The 10,590-nt window shown below is 46.0% G+C and overlaps 1 non-coding gene across 1 annotated transcript; it reads left to right on the top strand.

Moving 5' to 3' along the window:
- Nucleotides 1-865: 865 nt before the first annotated feature.
- TRNAY-GUA lies at nucleotides 866-948 on the top strand. The gene has a single exon. It is a non-coding gene; the product is annotated as a tRNA-Tyr (tRNA).
- The last annotated feature ends 9,642 nt before the right edge of the window (nucleotides 949-10,590 follow it).

The raw sequence follows: 10,590 nt of genomic DNA, 5'->3' as shown, positions 1-10,590 counted from the left end.
TCCTCTGAGTGGATATGTGGAAGTACGCTATGATGATCCAGAGAAACGTGTGGTTTCTGAACCCATTGAGATGACCCAAGAATTTCGCTATTTCGATTCTGCTAGTCCTTGGGAACAGCGTAGCGACGGATAATTCAGAATCAACATAGGTCTAGTCCAGGGGACAAAGAAATAGGAAATGCTATTTGCTTCTTAAGAAGAAGAACTTCTATGAAATGAAAGAGTTTCCACGAGGATATCATTTTCTTCAAATAAGGAAGAAGTGTTATCGCCTTCCATTCTTCCGTTTATGGAAGAAGTAAAGAAAAAGGTACTGCGTCTCGATCTATACGAAAGGGCACTGGTTTTTCTTTTCTTTCGGTTTCATTGATAGCAGAAGAGTACGCTAGCTAGCTAGCGGAGCCTGAAAAGGCTTGCTTGCGCCCCACCCCTACAGAAACTATTGCCTACGCTTGCTGCTCGCTCAGTGTCAGTAGAAGGGAAGAAAAGATGGTCACTCCTTTTAGGAACATGGCTCGCCTTACGACTGTTGCACTTCACTCGCAGCTCGTTCATTCACTTGCTCATGAACTCGCTGCTTCGCCAGAAGCGAGGTCTCGCCTCCTTTCCTCCGCCGAAAGATGCTTAGCCAGAAGGGACGAAGGAGGGGAGCTGGGGAAGGCCGACGATGGCAATGAGGGGGAAGCTGTCGTAGAAGCTTTGCCCCTTGCTTTACAGCAATTGTTATGAACTTACTAAATGACCTTATTTATTCTCCCGGAACGCTAGCTAATCTAATAGTTCCCTTCAATCTTCTTAACTTAAGAACGAAGGCCGCCATCCTTCTTATTCAGGAACCCTGATCGGGGGGCGTCGGCCCGGGAAGGGGAGAGTGGCCGAGTGGTCAAAAGCGACAGACTGTAAATCTGTTGAAGGTTTTCTACGTAGGTTCGAATCCTGCCTCTCCCACTTGTTGTAGACTTAAGAGAAGAGAAAGTAGGCGTCAGCGTAGGAGGGCCAACCGAGTGAAGCTCTTTTTTTTTGGCCGTGCCGTGAAGTGAAATTGTATCGTATGCGTTTTAGAGAGGTTGTCAAAAAAAGACGATCTATAGAGATTCCCCATCTATATCCAATCCCAACGAGACGAGAATAGAAGCGAGTCGCTTCCGGCGTCGGCTTGTAGTCTCTGCAGTCGGCACACGCACGCGCCCGCCTTCATGCCTCCTTGGTTCGGGACGAAGCCAAGCGATACATACGATAGACGAAGGAAGCGCCCACCCTGCAGGAGGGCGCGCGCCCTGTAGTTTTGAAGTTGCAAACTCCAGCTTCGAAGCTGGAGTGCTTTAGCCCTTGAGTTTTGAAGCAAGAATCAGCGTTCCGAGCGCCTTGCGCGCTCAAGAACAAGCAAGGGCTCAAGCCGTTTAAGCCCTTTTTTTTGAAGCTGGGGAAGGCAAGTTTAATCGAGGATTGGAGAGGAGAGGTGGAATAAAAAGCTCGGGATGGATTTTGGAGTCTTTGTGCGAGCCGTATGCGGTGAGAGTCGCACGTACGGTAAGGAGGGGGGTTCGCGTCTATACGTGTAGTGTGGTGGTTGGGCCTACCCACCCTATTTGTTCCATGATCTATGGGTCTACTGGAGCTACCCACTTCGATCAATTAGCCAAGATTTTGACCGGATACGAAATCACTGGTGCTCCATCTAGTGGTATTTTTATGGGGATTCTATCTATCGCTGTAGGATCCCTATTCAAGATCACTGCAGTTCCTCTTCGGGCGGCTGTTGGACGGACGGCCCCCTATAGGTAGTAGGGTAGGATGGGTGGTACCGCTCAGATTGCGGCCAATCCTCCTAACTGCGCGCGGGCCGGGCTTAGAGCGCGTGAAACTCATCACTACCTCGTAAGGGCGTTGAGACCATAGCATGTTACACAAAAGCGCCGCTTTCTCTGGAGTGTTGTCACACAGCTGCCCGACTAGAAGAGCTACTCGCTCTGTAGTGTTGTCACACAAGATAAGCACGCCGCCCGCCTGCTGGCCGGGCGAATCGAAGTTATCTTCCGGTCAACTGTCCACCCAGTCAAGTGCAAAAAACACAGTGGAATCACGCAACGCACGCTGCTGGTGTGCTTCCTGCCCACGAGGAAAGAAGAGCGAGAACGGTTCAGATTTGACTGTTTGCAGCATGGGAGCTGATTACCCAAAAAATCCCTGGGAAAAAAAAAAGAAAAGATATCTCGGTAACGAAAACCATAGGAGGCTGTATTGGCGAGATCCAAGGGTTCACAGCTGCCCAAAAGAAAAACCGCCTGGAAGTCCGAGGACCTTTAGTACCGTACCGAACCAGCAGCCTTCGCGCCAAGCGACGACCGCCCTTGTCCCTTTCCTTTTTCCATTCAGCCTACTTCTTAGCTTTGTTCCGTCAGTCTAAGGCAAAGCTTAAGTGGTTCGCCTACCTTACCCACTTGACGAAAGGGAACGAACTTCGTTTCCTTTCCGGGTTTATGGATGGATTCAGTCAGGCTCACTCCTTCCTTTTTAAAAGTGAGGCTTTGCGTCTTCGCTTCCGAGGGTTAGGGGGCCGTTTCGAGCAAGCTTTCGCTTTTTCTCCCGGCTTTCAACAACTTTCGCTGGCGCTTCCAAAGGCGACCCTCTTACCTTTCCGTCATTGAAGTCTTCGTCGCCCTACCCTAAGAAAGAAGTCACTATCAAACTGCTTGCCCTACTGAAGTACCAAAGGTGCGCTACGCCCGGTAAAAATGAAGATGTTTGCTACTGAAAGAAGCCTATTGACTAATATTCTATTCGGTTTACTTTTGAATGAAAGTAGCTATGAAGCCCAATCAACTGTCGATTCAAAAGGCGACATAGTCGTATGGGTGGGGTGTTTGTGGGAAGCTGCCTTGGATATGAGGAATTCCTATAATAGAAAAATGGAACAAAGGCAAAGTCCGTGACGAAGATCTTTCTATCAATATATAGGAATGAGTGTTCGATATAGGGGATAGGATCCATCTGCTCTCTCTCTCTCTATTTTCTTTGATGCAATTGTGAGAGAAAGAGCAGTGCGAACTAGATAAAGAAAATAAAAGATAATCGATCGGGAGATGATTAAATAATAGATACATAGACATCTTTAGTCAAGGGATGTATATATTCTTCCTAAAAATATATATCATCTATCTCTTGTCTTTCTATCTAATATAAAAGTAAACAGACTTCGTTTTTGGGTTCCCCGAAGCCCCTGGATCCTTTCTGCTTCTGCCAACGAAATGAAGGCCTCGCCCCTTCCGAATGCTTCTCCGATCCTTAAGTTTAAGTTAAGTTCTCGCGAAGAGAATAAGATGCTGCTCCCCCTCCCTCTGTCTTTTTCCGCTTTGCTAATCTTCCCCTCTAACGCGGGCCGGGCTTAGGCGGGCGCGGGAGGAAGAAAGAAAGTCGAAGAGCGTCTTCTCCTTTGTCCTTTTTTCAGTGCAACACAGGAAAGCGCCCTCTTTTTGTCATCCCTGCTGCTTCCAAGAGGCCTTTTTTTTGTATTGAACGCATGGCGTAGCTAGGACCCCTCCAATCATGTTTGAGCCTATGTTCAAACCAAAACAACCCCGGGGCAAAAAAAGGGGAATTCCTGAATGCCTGCCGACGTTCAGATAAGGGAATGCTTCCCAAACCACTAAAGGAAAGGCTCGACGAAGGGAGGGAGATGCGGCGGGGTAAGGAAAAGGCTTTCGGAGATTGAGATGTCGATTTGTTTTTCATCGAAAACGAAGAAGGCCGAGGGGATAGCAGCCTTCCTTCGGGCTTTGCCTGCCAAGTTAGAATAAAGAATTCCGGCTCGGCCCGGGAAAGCGCTGGCAACAAGATAAAGGAAGGGGTCCATGTAGCTGCTGCGCCCGCCCACTGAGCAGCAGGTTCGGCATCTACTACAAAAGAGAGAATCCTCTTCAGATAACCACGTCTCTGCTAGGCAGCGTGTGGAATGGCCGAGAGCGGACCAAATGGATATATAATCCAAGCCGAGAGTGGAGTTACGTGAACAGCCGTCTGATAGAAAACAACTTTCACGTTCGGTTCAGAGAGCACTTTTTTCGTTGAGAATTCCTCGTTCCCTTTTGTGTGAATTCCCCAGCGGCGAATTAACAACTTGTGGGGCCCTATCTATTCAATCTCTCGAGCCCCGAAGAAAACCCCCCTCTCCCTCGGACTCAATCTATCTTTTGACTCTATATATGTGGGCACCTGATATCTATGAGGGTTCACCCACCCCGGTGACAGCATTCCTTTCTATTGCGCCTAAAATCTCTATTTCTGCAAATATGTCACGTGTTTCTATTGTTGCTTCCTATGGAGGTACATTGCAACAAATCTTCTTTTTCTGCAGCATTGCTTCTATGATCTTAGGAGCACTGGCCGCCATGGCCCAAACGAAAGTCAAAAGACCTCTAGCTCATAGTTCGATTGGACATGTAGGTTATATTCGTACTGGTTTCTCATGTGGAACCATAGAAGGAATTCAATCACTACTAATTGGTATATTTATTTATGCATCAATGACGATAGATGCATTCGCCATAGTTCCAGCATTACGGCAAACCCGTGTCAAATATATAGCGGATTTGGGCGCTCTAGCCAAAACGAATCCTATTTCGGCTATGACCTTCTCCATTACGATGTTCTCATACGCAGGAATACCCCCGTTAGCCGGCTTTTGTAGCAAATTCTATTTGTTCTTCGCCGCTTTGGGTTGTGGGGCTTACTTCCTAGCCCCAGTGGGAGTAGTGACTAGCGTTATAGGTCGTTGGGCGGCCGGAAGGTTGCCATGAGTAAGGTTGGGGGACCGAAGGAAGTTTTCCGTGCACCGGACACGTAGCTTACCGAATCAGTTGCGACACAGATGGGAATGCATGCTACGAAAGACAGGGTCGAGTCTGATACATCAACCGTCGACTCCATATCCTTGTACGAGTCCACAATCACTACACGAGATGAACCTGGATTTGGTGAATGGAAGTTGGCCTTAGGTCTAATAGGACTCCCAGTTACTGCGCGCGATCGTATACTGAGGTGCTCCCCGTCGGTTGTTGGAACGACGCGAGCCGTGCCGGGCCTCGATTCAATTCAGAAAGATGAAGGGACAGAGGTGACTAATTCCCCATCTCATTTGGGGCGGAAAACGAATCGACATCTCGATGTGATACAGCCCTTTCCATTTTCGTTGGGAAAGAACGGCGAAGTCCATCCGAACCGTCCAATGAAGAAATAAGAGGAGAGCAAAGCGCCAATGGCGCGCGAAGCGCATGCGGAAGGGGCACGGAGAAATAAAGAAGTGTGGAGGAGAAGCTTAGAGCTCATTCCCTTCGCTTCCTGGGCCCAAAGCAGTGCTTTGTTTCCTGGCCAAATCAAGGATTTGGGGCTGATTGCAAAATCTATATGAATAGAAAGATAGATCCATCTATCCAGATATCTATAAAAGAATCGATTTCGATTTCATTCAACCTTTGATTCAAAGAACTGCGCTTAGCCCCCCCCCGCTCATGAAACGGCTCTGCTGCAATGGATGGCAGAGGGTCCGTAGTACCCGAAGCACTGGAGTGATCCAGTAGCCGGGAAGGGGCCTAGAAGTGCCTACTACTACACCACACTACACTTGGTTCTACACATTTACAGAGCTTACCCCTGTCCAGTGTCTGGCAGAACGTTGGGGGCTTCAATCCTGACTCCTTATCCCCATCTCAGCCCAGGCTAACGGAGCCTTACTTATTCAGGGGGGAGAGTGGAGCCTCGAGAAGCACTCTTGAGAGGAAGATCCTTGGCCCCTCTTCATTCTCTACAGGGGTCTCTGCCCACATGGAAGCGGGGCAGAGATGGAAAAGATCAAACACGGGAATAAGAAGTACCTTCCTTTTTGATCATTTTGATAGAGGGGGATGAATAAAGTGGACAAAACAGACTCACATTTTCCAGTCGAAAAGATGGGTTCCTTTTTCGTCTCGACAAAGAAAGAATCATCTTGAGCTCCTAACCCCTTCGTAGGGCCGTGTATTGTAAGTGATCCGAACCTGCCCGGAGCGAGCCCTCCTTAGAGGCAAGTGAAGTTGGTGAGCCGTATGATGGGCAACTATCTCCTGCGGTTCGGAGAGGACTCAGCTGTTAGTTAGTACCCCCTTGGTTTCGGGGTGGACCCTTTCACTCTATTTTATTATATACGCTTAGCGAAAAGAATGTTTTTTGATAGACCTAGGACATGGATTCTATATGAACCAATGGATCGTGACAAGTCGTTACTACTAGCAATGACTTCCTCTTTCATTACTTCATCCTTTCCATATCCCTCTCCCTTGTTCGATCTTACTCATCAAATGGCACTCAGTTCATATCTGTAAGTTCGATCATTGACAAGGTTCAAAGAAAGGGTGGGCCATTCACCATTCAGGCTAAAAACAAGCGAGATAGACTAGAATGGACCAGGCCCAACAAAGGCTGAAAAGCTGGAGTGCTAACGCACGCCCTCTAGTTTTGAAGCTCGTCTTGACCGCGGCATCTTTTTTTGTTAGCAAGCTTCTCGCTCTTCATAAGATCATACAGATTGATCATTCAGGTTTAGAATTAGTCATACGTAATAGAAAAAACTAAAGCTTCGATAGATCTTCACAAGGCGGCGATTGATCGAGAGTTTCTCCTACTTGCCCTCGATGACCTCGGCTTCAATAGGAAGTGGATAATGTGGATCAAGGAGTTTCTTACTAACCCAAGTTTCTCGGTTTTGTGCAATGGATCACTTTTCGGCTTTTTCACTAGCAGTCATTGAATTCGGCAAGGAGATCCACTATCTCTTTACTTGTAGTTTTGCATCGCTATGGAAGGCCTCTCTATTCTCATTAATGAGAAAGTCGTCCCATATGGTCAGATTCGCCTGATGTTCCAAAGAGAGAAAAATCCAGTTACCCAACAATTATTTGCCGATGATCTGATCTACTGCTCTTTACCTAGCCCCCATTCCGCCTTGGAACTTGATGAGGATTTAGCTTCAGCCTCCGGTCTCTCTCTTAGTTGGCACAAAAGCAGGGTCTTTCTTTCAGGAAAGGCCTGGACCCTTGACTTATCTCGGGTATCTTGGGGTTAGGAGTTGCTTACCTAAAAATAAAAAACCTTTTTTCTCTTCCGCTTTGCCCCCTCATCATCCCCTCTGCACACTGCCAGCCCCTATGGGACAAAATCCAAGCCAAGCTTGTTGGGTGGAAGGCAAAGACCCTTTCGTACAGTGAGAGATTGGAACTGATCAAGTCGGTTCTAACCGGTTTCCGTTTTGGACGTCGGCCTTTGAATTGTCTAAGCGCACTATGAAATGCATTGATAGAATCTTCAAACGCTTTTCTCTGGGCAGGACAAGAACTGAAAAGAAGATTTTCGGTCTCTTCGTCTCGTCCTAAATCGGAGGGTGGTCTTGGCCTTCGATTGGATTTGAGACTGCAATATGTATGGCAGCCATGATGAAAGAGGGGTGGAAAGTCGTCACCAACCAACCTTCTCTTTGGGTAGACTGTAGTATTAAGTAGCACTATATTAGAAAGAACTCCTTTTTGGATGTTCATCTTTCTTGGAATACATTTTTTATTTTGAGGTCTATATTATCTTGCAGGGATCGGTTGAAGGAATCCATAAAGACCTTTATTGGAGATGGTTCGGATACCAATGTTTGGAGTGATATCTGGCTGGACCAAGGCAGGCTACTCGACCTTTTTGGTGAGCGGGTTATCTATGACTCGGGACTTGGCAGAAAGATGAAGGTCTGTTCACTCAACCAAGATGGCGCTTGGAACCTCCCTATTCCTACATCGGCAGATCTTATGGACGTCTGGACATGGATAAGAGATATTTCACTTCCCCCCCTAGGGTTATTTAGTTTTTACCAGGTGTTCACATGGACTGTTCTCAAACGCCTCCGCTTGGTCGAGTTCTACACCCCAAAATTCCGTGTAATAGTAGTATATGGCACCCATGAATGTACCGAAATACTCCTATTGCGGATGGCAGTCATAGGCAAGCTTCTCACCCAAGACCTGCTAAGACGGAAAGGTCTGAAAAGATCACTTCGCGATGTGTTCTTTGCTGGTCGGGAGCTGAAGACATCGAACACTTGTTCTTTACCCTACACAAGATACGTTTGGAAGTGCAATAAAGTTAGCTTTCGTCGAAGATTGAAGGCCAACTTATTATCTTACGTTAAACCCTGTTACCTGCTACTAAAGGTAACAATTTCTCTGCCGTTCTCATCTGCAATGCAGTCACTTGCGCTATTAGGCAGATATAGACATAACGTCACAAGAACATATTTTTTTGTGGTTGTACCAAAAAAAAAGTAGACCTGATTAAGTGAAGCGATTTGTTAATCTCGCTTAGTTTAGACTGTAACGATTTTTATTAAAGGACAAGGATGGCAGCAAACAAAGGTCTATGGCTGGTAATTGGGGCTGTAGCTTCACGCCTGAATCCCCAACTAATGGCTCGTGTTCTTGGGCGGAATAAGGCTGGGACAAAATGAATACAGATGGCTCCCTCCCCAATAATGGAGCAGGTATTGGTGTGGTTCTGAGAAAGTCCTACAGCTTATGGTTGACACCTTTCAGTAGAGCTAGACCACGAGCGGACATACTTGTCATTGAGCTACTTGCTGTTCGTAGAGGCCTAGAACTTGGTCAAGAGAAAAGGAACGAACGAAGGCATAAAGAAAGAACTGGAGCAGGAAGACGAGTTGGAATATTGTTGTATGAACAGGTCTATTGGTTGGCTTTAGTAGCTGGAGCTGAAGCAAGCACTCTGCACACTGTATGAAAGACTCATTCGAGTAGGCACGTCAGCTGGTGAAGGTTCAGGCCTTGGTCTCTGTGAAAGGTCCAGTCGATGGGAAAGAATCCATGTTCAAGTCTTATTACCGAGTGCGAGCTTCTTTTTTTATTTTCTTTTCCTTGTTCAATTATTGGAAGGAAATAGAGGTCACAAGGTAAGGGACCGCTTTCCTTTTATGCTTCCCTACGTGGAAAATGAAGGGAAAACCTGACTCTATAGTCGGACTCCTTTATTGGATTCTTTTATGATCTTATACCTTTAAAATGAATCCAACCAGTTCTCCCTCGACCAGCAAGCAGGTATTCAAAATGGTTATTGTTTATGCTCGTATAGCAAAAAAATGATTCATTGGGGGGGCCTCCTTCGAAAGGCCTTCGCTTCGTCAGCAAAGCCCCTTCGCTACTCCGCACTCTACACCTATTTAGTGCTCTCTTGTACTCTATCTATTTGCTTTTCTAGTGCTACTTTCCTTGTCCAAGCCGGTATGAAGTAAGTAAGTGAAGTGGTGAATTGGCCATTGGAAGAAAGGAGGAAGAGGGCTCATTTCACGTATATCTATTTATTCTACTAATCTTTTAAAAGGAAAACCGTTCTCTTTTGTCATGTCAAAGTCTAACCTTCTTTTACTCGCCTTACTGGAAACCTGTCTATTTTTCGTACCTTCGTATCTATAATCTAAACACTTCTCACCTCTGTGCCTTCTGTACTTCCCGGCTCAAGCAAGAGCCACAGTGACTGGAACTGAAAGCCACCTTAATCAGTCTTTAAAGCTATTTTAATAGGGATTTGGAAGAGAAGGAAGTAGAATGCCAATGCTTTTCACAGACGGAGATGGACGAAAGAAGTTTTGTCACCAGCGGGAAAGCCCTTACAGAAGCCCTTACAAATAGTAGAGGTTGCTTTAACTAATAAGCAAGACTAACCCGCTAAACGCTTCCTGACTTCGACCTCCCTCGAGTCCCATAACCGAGAGATAGGATTTCTACGACAAAGAGCCCTCGAGTATTATTGCCTGAGATTTTTCACAGCACCTGCGCCTAGAAGTCAACAGCGCCTGCTACCGGAACAGGACTTTTTCTCTAAAGCCACTCTTTTAAAAACCCTTCCCCTTGTAAAAGCATATGAAGCGTCACGTAGCATCTTTTTTTCGTGAGTTCTCGAGCTGCTATGCTTTAGCGTATCAAAAGGGCAAAGCTGACTAATGGGCTCGATCTTTCTCGTAATCATTCATATAAAGTAAAGACAGGCCTCGCGTCAGAGCGCTTATCGGCGGCTTGCAACATCACATCTGGAACGACCGATCTATGAATATAGAGCTTTCCGCGTATAAATAAAAAGAAGTAAGATAAGTAAGAATAAGATTTGGATTTTGAAAGGATTTTTAGCCTAGATAAAGAATTGGAACTGAAAGAGTCTTTCGCTCATGCATTTCCTTCAGGCAGGAAATAGGTGTCGAAAGCTCATAACGATCGCTATTCAATTATGCTGCTACACAGAAAGGTGTGATTAGTCATAGTCAATGTATTTGAAGCGTGAATGGTGTATTTTATACAGGGCCAAGTCGTCCATCAATTGAAGATTATAGGCGCATTTCGACGAGCGAATCATTTCGTTTATATGATGCAGTCGTCGAATAGCTTTTTTATTATTAAAATGATTCAATAAAGAGAATACAATAAACCTATTCTATTGTATTGAAATGTCAATTCGTGAATAAATAAGACAGGCTTAGCTACCTACAGTAAGTTGAGAGGAAGCATAAGCTAAGCA

The sequence above is a fragment of the Ananas comosus genome, unplaced genomic scaffold (assembly GCF_001540865.1).
Source record: "Ananas comosus cultivar F153 unplaced genomic scaffold, ASM154086v1, whole genome shotgun sequence".
Lineage (NCBI taxonomy): Eukaryota > Viridiplantae > Streptophyta > Magnoliopsida > Poales > Bromeliaceae > Ananas > Ananas comosus.
Note: the sequence above shows the minus strand (reverse complement) of the source record. Positions and strands in the feature narration are given on the sequence as shown.